The sequence below is a fragment of the Centruroides vittatus genome, unplaced genomic scaffold (genome assembly GCF_030686945.1).
Source record: "Centruroides vittatus isolate TY-2023 unplaced genomic scaffold, ASM3068694v2 contig_5, whole genome shotgun sequence".
Classification (NCBI taxonomy): domain Eukaryota; kingdom Metazoa; phylum Arthropoda; class Arachnida; order Scorpiones; family Buthidae; genus Centruroides; species Centruroides vittatus.
Genome location: NW_027122286.1, coordinates 3,353,063 through 3,364,964, shown reverse-complemented (window position 1 = coordinate 3,364,964; position 11,902 = coordinate 3,353,063).

The following is an 11,902-nucleotide window of genomic DNA, read 5'->3' as shown; positions in this document are numbered from 1 at the left end:
TGGGTTTTCTGTAGACTTTAGTACGAAAGCCTCCTTGGTTGTCAAGTTGTATGGATAAATCCAAGAAATGTATCGACGTATCGTTTTCTTGCTCGAGTTCGATCTGGAGGCCGAACTTGTTGTCATTGATGTCCTTTACGAATTGTTGTATGTTGGGTCTAACTTTCCAGAATATAACCACATTGTCGACGTATCTTGCATAAATAAGCATCTGCGTTTCGTATTTCGGCACAACATTCTCTGGTGTTCTTAGAATCAGCTCACATAACGTACATACCTGCAAGTGGGCTGCCCATAGCTACGCCTTTTTGTTGCGTGTACATACGTGATGCCTTTAAAGTTAAATATAGATGAAATAGTAGTAAGATGCGCTAGCTCTAAAGTCTGCTTTCTTTTCTTTTCTGGGGATTTGATCGTGCTAAACAGGAGATCCCTTAAGTGACGGAAACAAGGTTCCAGTTTGACCGACGGGTATAACGCCTTGAAGTCTAAAACTGTCATCTATTTAACTACTTTAGTTTAATTGAAAAGGGGTTACAAATTTTAGAAAATATAGACTCCAACGAAGAGCGCATTTCTTTTACAAAACGAGAAATAAAAAAATTATTAGCATGCTACGAGGAAATTTTGCGGAAGTAAAAAAATCTTTGAGCCGTCAGACGAATTTGTTCGATTTTATGAAGCCTTTTACATCAAAATAACTTCGGTTTACGATTTTAATAATATAATTTGTTATACATATGTATTATCATGTGTATAATTGTTTTCTTTAGACATATGTCTAATTTATTGTTTTCTTTAGTCTCCGGCCCCAATTAAAAATAATTTGTATGTATTTATATGCGAAGTTATACCCCGACTTACGCGGTTATCGCTCGGTCCCACCTATCGCGTAAGTTCGGGGTATTACTGTAATGCAAATTCCATATCCCACTAATTAAGGCCATAAATTTCATAAATATGAAATATAAGAAATTTAGGGCTTTAGCTAATACGGGTACTGCACTTTACGACCTATCTGCTTAATGACCAATCGAATTTCGACCTTCAATTCGGGGAATCCCCTTTCTCAGCTTGAGTGTCGGTTAGTGGCAAATGGTGACATGCGCACTGAGCGTACTATAATAGGCTTGCGTGTACTATAATAGTCTTTTTATGAATAAATTTTAAGTTTGTTGCATAATTTGTATAATTTTACAACGATCCTATATTCCCGGAGCAAGCTCCTCGCTTATCGACCAAGTCGCTTAACGACATAGTCGTCAGAACGGAACTCGGTCGTAAAGTGAGGAATACCTGTATTGGATTTTGAATACTGTACAAAATTGAATAGTGTAGAATATATTTGTATGATAGAATTTTCTAAAAGTGCAAAATATGAAAAGTAAGTGTACTGTTTTTTTATTTCAAAACATAGAAGAGTTACATCAAATTACAAAAAAATCTCCTTCAAAGTACAACCCTTGCGAGGTCACAGTGGTTCCAAAGTTTTTTTTCACTGACCATAGCAGTACTTGAATTTGTTTTCCATACGGATGTTTAGTTCCTTGGTTCAATTTTTTTGAACTTTTTTGGTGTTTTCCACTATCCCAAAATGATATCCTTTCAACTTGGATTTTATCGTAGGGAATAGATAGAAGTTGCACGGTCTGCACTGGAGGTGGGTGTGGGGAATTTTTCTTGGCCAAAATCTCTTGAATTGATAGCACTGTGCAAGAAGACGGATTATTGTGGTGCAGTATCCAATCTTCTGCAATGTCCCTGCAGACTTGGTTGACCCTATGTCGAAAATGGCAATAACATATTAGCTGTCAAATGTGTAATTTTGCTTGCCGTACAAGTTTAACGTTTGAACTTTGGCCACAAACTCTATTTAGATATTTAGGTAGAATTTTACCTACGTGCACTATCATGGCGGCGGTCGTGACGGTTCGTGCTGATTGTTTAACGTTACTAGTTATTGATACGTGTGTACAAGAACTACCGTGAATCAATAGCGAGGTTGAGGCCAAAGTTTTCAACGCGAAAACGTGTACGTCGGACGTTCGGCGCCGCTTTCTTGTAAGCCTAGAAGTTTGACAGTGGCGTTTGGAATGTCGAGCATGATTCCACTGACTTACCAAACACCACTGACAAACTTCTAGGCTTACAGGAAAGTGGCGCTGAACGTTCGACGTACATGTTTTCGCGTTTAAAACTACTACTACTACTTCCAGTTTAATATGGAGATAGTTTAAAACTTTGGCCTCAACCTTGCTAATAACTAGTAGAGAGGTTGCGACTGAAGTTCAAACGTTAAACTTGTAAGGAAGCCAAGTCCGAGCGTTACTTTTTATTTTACATTTATTTTGCTTATTATTCTATTTTTGTTTGGGGCTTATGTTTTGTTAGGACGAAGGTTTCCTCACCATTTACCTTAAGTATTTAAAAAAAGAAGAAATAAAACCCAACTCACCGACGAAAGAAAAGCGCCAGAGGACTCACGCACATTTACGCTCCCCGAGCGGCAAAGAATAGGTCCGCACCAAGAAAGAGGGGGGGGAGAACCCACAAGCACGAAATAAACTCGCTAAACCTTAAGTAATAAAAACGTCCCAGAAAAAATTGTAAAAAACAAATAATGTAAAAGGTTAGTGAGTAAACTGTCGGAAAAAGGGCTGCCAGACGATGAAACACGTTATTGTTAGCATTTAAGTATGTAAATGAGGGGAGTGACCGCATTCAGAATTGTGACGTCACCTCACACTATAAATCCCGAGTCTCAAGTGAAGACGGAGAGGTGAATTCTGGATAGCAACGAGCTTGGTGAGCTTCGCAGCAGTAATAGAGAGGTGTCCGATAGGATCTCGAATAGTTCCAAGGTGATTTTGAAGTGATTCGAAAATTGGATCGACAGTCTGAGAAAGTCTTGAGAGTTTGAGGAAATAGGTTCCGAATATATTGAGGTGACGATTAGGATCTCTAGTTTATAAGAATTATTGTTATAAGTTAAACTTTTGGTTTTGTCGGATTCCCAAGGGGAATAGAGTTAAGTTAGACATAGATTTGAATTGAGAATTGTCGGGTTGACTTTGTTGAATTTCTTTGAATAAATTATTGTTTGATTTTTACTAAATATTGTACATAGTTATTGCTAAACGACTAATTAAATCTTTGGTTTTTTTTTCTATTGACAAATATTGTCTTTATTTAATTCGGTGCACGCTTAAAGTCCAGGCCTGGCACGCTAACGCGAATCCGAGTAAAGTACCCGGTAGGTTAACGGTTGTTTCCGACACGGTAGAGTCGATAATCGTTGTAAACTAAAATAGTACTTTACAAAACTTGCACGGCAAGCAGAAGTACACGTTTGAACTCTAAGTAAAACAATCTGCACACGTTCACATCGTGCACTGACTCACGGGATATTTTTTTATACTATCTCTGTCCTGTGGGCACTAAGAGGGCCTCTTATAGCAGGCCGACGATCAGGGCCGGATTTACCAATCCGGGGGCCCTGGGCACAAATTCGGTGGGCCCCCTTTAAGATTAGGCAAATTTGATGATTTAGAAAATTTACACAAAGTACTGTACTTTCAACTACATTTCAACTAGGAAGTTATTTATTTTATTTAAAAATAAGGTTATTGTAAACATGTATATTTTATTGTGTAAAACGAATTATTTTAATTTAATTGAAAAACACCAATGTAAAATTTTTTCCCGAAATTTTCCGATGTTTCGTAGGTTTTTTTCCCGGGTTTGGTTTTCTTTGCCTGTGGCCCTCATGATTAGGCCACACTAGCCTCTCGCAGTAATGAAAAAAAAAATTGTTTAAACATAGTTTTGTGGGGGCCCTGGGCACAGGCCCCAAATGTCCTTATGTAAATCCGGCCCTGCCGACAATGGGGACAAAGGGCCTCTTATAGCAGGCCAAATGGGACGAATGAGGGACGGGGCCCGACACATACGAACGGACCCTCCGAAAAATTCCTGGGGATTGTTCGACCCGTTCGGATTCGATCTCGGGTTCCCCAGAGAGGTAAGCTGCCATCCTCAGTAGGATATTGTTGAAAAATTGGCGAAACACCTTTTAACAACCACAAATGTTACTAGCGAGGTAAATAAACAAATTAAACTATCCTATAATATTTATAGGACGTTTAATAACACTAAATAATTATTTTTAATTAGCGTCGTGTCTCCTACCTACGATAATACTACCTCATACTTTTGTTGAGGGGACACTTCACATCACTTGCAAAAAAAATTGAATAATTAGATGATTTTAATCCAAAAATTATTTTTCTTTACAATATTGTTCATAAATGCTTAAATAATCATCTTTAAAAAAAACGTCATAATTTTAACCCGAAACACACAAAATGAATTTTTATTAAATTTTTTAGTAGCTGTATTTATGTTTAATAGGTGGTCGTCTCTTTAATCCGAAAAAATTCGGTAGACTGTCTTACAGCTAAACAGGCTTAAAAACTTTTTTATTGGTTTTTCATCCTTTGTTTCCTGTAGCACTGATGAGGGACCAGGACTCATAAAACTGGTCCGAAATGCATTTGATGAAAAACCAATAAAAAAGTTTTTAAGCCTGTTTAGCTGTAAGACAGTCTACCGAATTTTTTCGGATTAAAGAGACGACCGCCTATTAAACAAAAAATGAAGTTTAAGCCGAACTTTTACTCACCGTGCTAGACGTAGCGAACGCCATTATCAACCTTCTAAAATTGCCACATGGCGGCGCTCGACGCCCGACGTTCACGTTTTGGGCTGAAAACGTCGGCCACAACCTCTAGTGATGTTATACAATCTGCGGCTCCCCTCCAGGAGGAATCCGTCGGGAGCACGAACAGTCGCGACCGCCGTCATGACGGTGCACGTAGGTAAAATTACCGATATTTATATTCATATAGTTTATCAAAGGTAAAACATTTTTTCATTATTAATTGTATAAAAGTAAGAAAATTGGGTATTTTAAGTAGCTACAAAACTAATTATTATGTAGGCCATTTTTAAACATTTACAAATTAATCTCGATTACGAAGTTAAAAAGATGAAAGTCGAGACAAGATACGAAAATCGTACGGGCAAGAGGTTCCGAGTAACTATATAAAAATCTCTGGTACAGGCCCAAAGTTACGTTATTTCATTTCAATACGTTTCCCTTGAAAGGAGCTAGATAGATTACCGGCACGACTCTACTGCTAACAAGAAAAGTATGATGTACAGGAGGGTCTAATGATGTGTTCACTTGTTTATAATCGATCAGCGCCGCCGTAACTTATCCGTTACAATTCCCAGACACGCACCTGTTATCAAAGAGTTGACCGTTACGAGATTGACGGTTGCGATTTTCGCTGATCGATTATAAACAAGTGAACACATCATTAGACCCTCCTGTACTGTACAGCACCTCGATTATATACATAGAGGGCCGAGCGGTCAAGGTGGCAGCCTACCGCTCTGGGGGACCCGGGATCGAATCCGAACGGGTCGAAAATCCCCAGGAATTTTTCGGGGGGGTGGTCCGTTCGGATATGTCGGGCCCCGTCCCTCACCACCCGGTCGCCCCATTGTGGGCCTGGCCGAACCCATAATGGGCCTTCTAAAAGAGGCCCTCTTAGTGTCCACAGGGCGGAAAGAGTTAAAAAAAAAAAGCCCCAACAATAAAGTAAAAATGTTAAAAAAAAACATTTATAATAATATATTTATTTAAATCATTATCTTCTTACAATGCCAAATGCAGAAAAGAAAAATGATTTTTCGTCTTCTCTGTATTCCCTGTAGCCTATGTTACATGTAAGATATTGGATGGCTTAAGAATCTTTTTAAGAAATTAATATTCTTAAAGCTGAAGAACATTTTCAAAACTAAAACATAAAAAAAATCAATTACATTTTCAAATTATTCTGCCGGGTGATATTACTCACGGAATTCTGTAGGAAGCCACGGAACCAAGGGCGTCGCCAGGGGGAGGGGCAGCTGCCCTCCCCTAGAAATTCGAAAAAGTTATTTAAATGCTAAGTTTTAATTTAAATAATCTTCTTAGGCTTCTTATAAGTTAAAGAAAATGTTTTATTTGAGATTTCTTTTCCGGTACATAGTAAATGATTAAAACCTTATGAATCGTTTTTATTTTACCTACATACAATTCATATCCTCTATCAATTTACATCATCTTACCCATTGGCTGGCGTCGTCCTTGCACGGAACCATCGTCAAGGTCTCACCCTCCTCCGTGAGTTTTTTGTTTGTCAAGAAAACCCGCAATGACTAGGCAGAATCGCCATTACGGGAAAAACTGGAATCATCACATTTACAAATTCAAATATTGTCGATATATTCGAAATAATCTCGGAAATTCTGAATTCATACATTTTATGAAACTGGAATTGATTGGTACACTATTTCCAAGTGAGGAAAACAGTACGACTTTTATCATTGACTACACTGAAGCACACTCCAATTGAAATTAAAAATTAATTCTGTGCATTGTTTTCAATTTATAAGAGATAAGACAGGTAAATATATCCAATCGAACGGGATTTTCTTCTATAATCAAGTATTGAGAACTTCCAGTGCAATTTGAAAATCCAATTTTCCACAGTTTCCAATCGGCAAATCTAAAACACTAAAATGACGATCGTGCACGTGTCTTTAAAGCATTTTCGATTGATTTTTCGCCTAATATATAAATTGAAATTATAAATAAGCAATCATCGAATGTTAAAAAATGAAAACAAACTTTCCTTTTGCATCACTTGTGTTCTGAAAATTAAAAAATTGCTAAAATTAATGATAAGTGTAAATCCATCTTCATTATTCAAGAAACTTATCTTTTAATTGAGATCCTTTCGCGTGTATAAAGCTTTACACTTTCAGATAAAGTAATCAAAACAAGAAAAACTGAAAATGCATTCTTTACAATGAAAAATTTATAACAAACGAGGAGTAATTAATTGTTACTTTGGCTTAAATTGAGAAATATTGTTTCGATTTTAATTATTTTCTTTTGGGATAATTTAAATACGATACGAAACTTATATTAATTATCAGAATTTTAATTCAAATATCCGTAGAAATTCGACAGATCTATTATAACTGTATTTATTCAGTAAATGAAAATTTTATTGGAATTAAATAAGCATAAAATTTTCATATTTTTAATAACGAACTGTTCTTCGGCATGATAAAAGAGTGATGAATAACACCGCATTTCAGGAAAGATTTTGATATTGGGTCTCGAGGCTCTGCAACGTACTTTTATTTTTCCATTTTCTGACTCGTACTATTATGCAAAGCCAGTGGCGTGCCGTCCACGGAAGCTGTGGAAGCACCGTTTCCCTTGTATTTTCTAAAATATAAATAAATATCGTGCGATTATTTTCATATTTTAACGTACACCTATCCCTCGATTTACACGGAAGATAGGTTCCTGAGAAAAACGTGTAAATCGAATTTGTATCTTTTTGAATGTAAAACCGTGTAAATCGAAAAGTATGCAAAAAACGCATAATTTCGTTGTTTATTAATTATGAATTTTTTCAATTTTTTAAAGGTACTGTACATAAACCAAACAAAAATATTGAAAGGCAAAAAAATATTCTTTTATTAATTAAATACAAAGGAACAAAAAATAAAATCTGAAAGATTCATAAAAATGTAATGCAATCGTGTAATGTAATGTAATGTAATGTAATGTAAAAAACGTAATTAAAAATAATATAATCGTTTGTTACTTATGAATATAAAAAATTAAAATTTTCTGGTTTAAAACTATGTGCAATGAATGCAACTTCGTGCGTATGGGGGAGTACCCTATATCGGTTTATCGGTTACTATTTGACGGATTCAAATAAAACTGTCACCTAGTATCCTAAATGTCAACTATAACATATAATTAAGGTGGATTGGAATATAGATGTAGATTAGAGTTAAAAATTGTTCCTTTTGATCATAGCCAGTTTATTTTCTACATTTATTTTTTAAACCGTGTAAAAGCGAAAACGTGTAAAAGAAGTACCGTGTAAAACGAGGGATAGGTGTACTTTGAATTAATTAAAATTAATATTTTATTATAACCGCATTATGTATCTTATTACAGATTTCTATACTACATGTGAAAAAAATGACAAGATTACTATTGTATATTCGAATATAAATTCAGATAGCTTCCCAATGGAAACGCTGTATTGTCGAAAACGGGATAATTTCCACGGCCAAAATATTTAAATAGTGTAAAGCAGCCAGATTATACGCATCTGCGGAACTGAGAAGTAAACGCCGGGACCATCTTCGTCCTTTTACCCCATGGTACTACCACCACGCCTCGAGCCGACGTATGGAAACCCTGTTGGCCCGGCTGCGTACGGAAACAGCCCCCCTAAACGCCTTTTTATATTCCCGTCGGTTAACAGATACACCGATTTGCCCTAACTGCCAAGAGCAGGAGACGACTCTCCATTTCTGGTTGCAGTGTCCCCACTACGCCAGTACCCGTCGCCAGCTGGACTCGTCATTGAACGTCAATTTGGATCACGTCTGCACTTTGCTTCCCATTTATGAGCCTCCGACCACAACCACTCCCCGCCATCGCGTGATGGGACTCGAGAACTACGTCATCGCACCGGTCGCTTCCTATGACCGAAAGAGGGCAGTCTAGTCGGAGAAAGAGTCGCAAGGCTAGTATCTCCATATTAACTTGAAGAAGAGATTGTACGCATTTGCGCATGCGCTTTACAGAGTACCAACCTCACGCGGTTTAGCTGGTGGATGCTCCACACCGGAACATCGTATAACGCTTCCGATGATTCCATCCAGTCTAACTAAAGATGCCTATCCTTCTATATTTCCAAATTGTCCAGCTTACTTTTCACATAAGCCACCTGCCAAAAGAAAAACCGGTGACAGTAGATGAGAGTAGAAAAAATGAGTAGAAAAGAATTAGTTGAACGTGATAATCAACCACAAGTAACCCAAGTATCACCTAAGCCTTTAGATTTCCGGTACAGTTCGAATAAAATAGATGAACAAACGTTTTCGAGTCTACCTCAAGATCTGCTTCAGGTTCACAATCGTTCCAAATGCTGTTGTTTTAAAATTTTAAAACAACAAGATTTGCAAAACTTTTGATATATATCTTTTTATTTGTTTAAAAAGTTCATATAATAAATTTAAAAGCTAATCATGCAGTGTTGTTCTTTATTTATGAAACTTTTTTACTTAAAAATTATTTAATACATTTATAACATTTAAATATTACATCGATAAATTAATTTAAAAAATAATTCTTTTAATTAAAAAAATATATATTCGATTTAACATAAATGATCAGCAACGCTTTGATGATCGGCTAAGGAAACAACGAGTACTGTGACGTCATAACACTTACAAGCAGGCCTTGAATAACGATGACCTCGGTTTAACTCGTATTACTTTACGAACGTACTGTACCAGAACTAATATGACGACTGCCGCTACGCGACGTCTACCGAATTTTCGGTAGATCTACCGATTTTGGGTCCGGTCTACCGATTTACCGATTGAAGCACCAAATCTACCGAAAAGTTGACGATAATTCAAGAAAGAAATTTTTATTTTCAATGTATCTAAAAATTCTGAATAAAACATCTCTTTGTACCTTCATTCTTATATATTGTAAAAGACTTTATTGCAATACAAAGTTATTTATGCTGATCTGTTTAGCGGTCTCTATTATGTAGTAGCATAATCACTGGTTTCATTATAACAGAAATCGCCAGAAATGTACTCTTTTAATTATTCACACCGTGATTAATTAAAAATATATTAGAAATCCAAAAATGAGTGACCAAAAATACGATAGTGGTGGTGAAGGTTCTAGTACCGATGTTACTAAAAAAAAGAAATATGAACAATTCTACAAACACGAGTGGGAAGCTCTGCCAGAGTTCAAAGGGTGGTTAACCCAAAGTAAAAAAGGGCGACAATTTTCACTTTGCAAGCCTTGTGACAAACATTTCAAGTGGAAAAGACGCTTTACTTAAACATAGTATCGGGAAATTTCATATAAAAAAGTGAAGACAATCTCAAGTAAACAAGTCTCAATGATGAAAACTTTTTCTATATCCGGATGAAGGCAAATGCAATTCGTGGCATCAATTAAAGAAGGTACGTTTTTGTGACAGTTAAAAAATAAAAAAATAAACTAATTAATTCGTCACTGTTGTTATATTTAGTATTATTAATGTTATTTGTTATTCAGAGGAAATACGCCTTTCAGCATTAGTCGCAGAGCGCAACCTGCCTTTCTTGGTCATGGAGCATCTGCCGAAATTAATTATGAACATTTGTTCCGATTCAAAAATTGCTCAAAGTTTGGCATGCAGCAGAACAAAAACAACAGCCATTGTGAAGTACGTTACTGGTAACGAGGGTTTTCTTCAGGTTTGTAAAGATTTAAGAAATAAAAAATTTTCCTTTATCGTGGATGAACAACGGATCGGAACGCAATAAAACACTTATGTTTAGTTGTAAGGTATTTAAAAGATGAAGTTATTCAAGATAGTTTTTTTTGGTCTTGTTAAATTAAGCGCTTCTGATGCAACTACCTTATATAATCATATTGCTGAAATGTTTAACCACAATAATATTCCCTACGAAAACAATTTGATAGGGATTGCATTCGATGGAGCAAACGTTATGATGGGAAGTCATCATTCTTTGATGGCACTATTAAAAAATGATGTATCTAATTTATGTATTATAAAATGTACGAGTGTATGCCATTCGTTTCACTTGTGCGCATCATATGCGTATCACAAATTACCTAGGTACTTCGAAGATCTCTGCCGCGATATTTACAATTATTTTAATTCTAGCCCAAAAAGATTTTGTGAATTCAGCCAATTTCAACAATTTTGCAATATTAAGACTCACAAAATTCTAAATCCATTGCAAACCAGACGACTTTCAGTTCATGATATTCGAATTTTAGAACAGTACGATGCTCTAAAACTATATTTTACTGATGCTGTCAACAGTAATGATGTCCTTGCTGCAAATGATATACAGTAGAGTCGTTAATCGGAACCCCGGTAATCGGAATCGCCGGTAATCGGAACGATTTTCAGTCGGACTGTGTCGTGCTGAATCGAACGTTTTTGATATTAGATTCACTTTTAAAGTATAATTTTCATGTTTTTATATTCTTCAATATATTTATTTTGTTTGTACGAAATGAAGAAATAATTTTTAACGATACGATAGCCTTTATTATTATTATAAAAATTTTCGTTAGGCTTAAAATTGACGAAAATTCAACACGAAACGACACGCGACGGAGAAAAATTTGAACATCGGACAGGTTAATGTATTTTTTCGTACATAATCGGTAATCGGAACAAATCACTAATCTGAACAACCCCAGTCCCCAATTGATTCCGATTTTCGACTCTCTACTGTACTGCAGAAACTGAATGATTCAGTTTCAAAATTATTTTTAGAATTTTTGAATTATGGGTTGCCTCTATTCAATATTTTAAATATAGAAATGTAATCCGAGTCCCCAAAATTGCATGTTTTGTATGATAATGTTTGCCTCGTTTTGAAAACAATTAATGGTTGCTTCCTTCGAAGAAATATATAACAACCACTCCAATACAAAGTATTGATTTTAAAAATCCAAGAAATTATTTAGCTATAGAAAACATGTATTTTGGAGTAAAAGTCGTCGCTTCAATGACGCAACTGAACCTTACAGATGAACAAATGAAATTTTTTCGACTACGTCGTTTGGATTTTTACATTGAAGGTTGCACCCAAATTACTGCTAGATTTCCTCTTAAAAACAACTCTATAAAATTTTCGTTTTTTGACCCCAACCGCTGTTAAAAGTGGGATTATATATACAATTACAGATGTTGCCTTG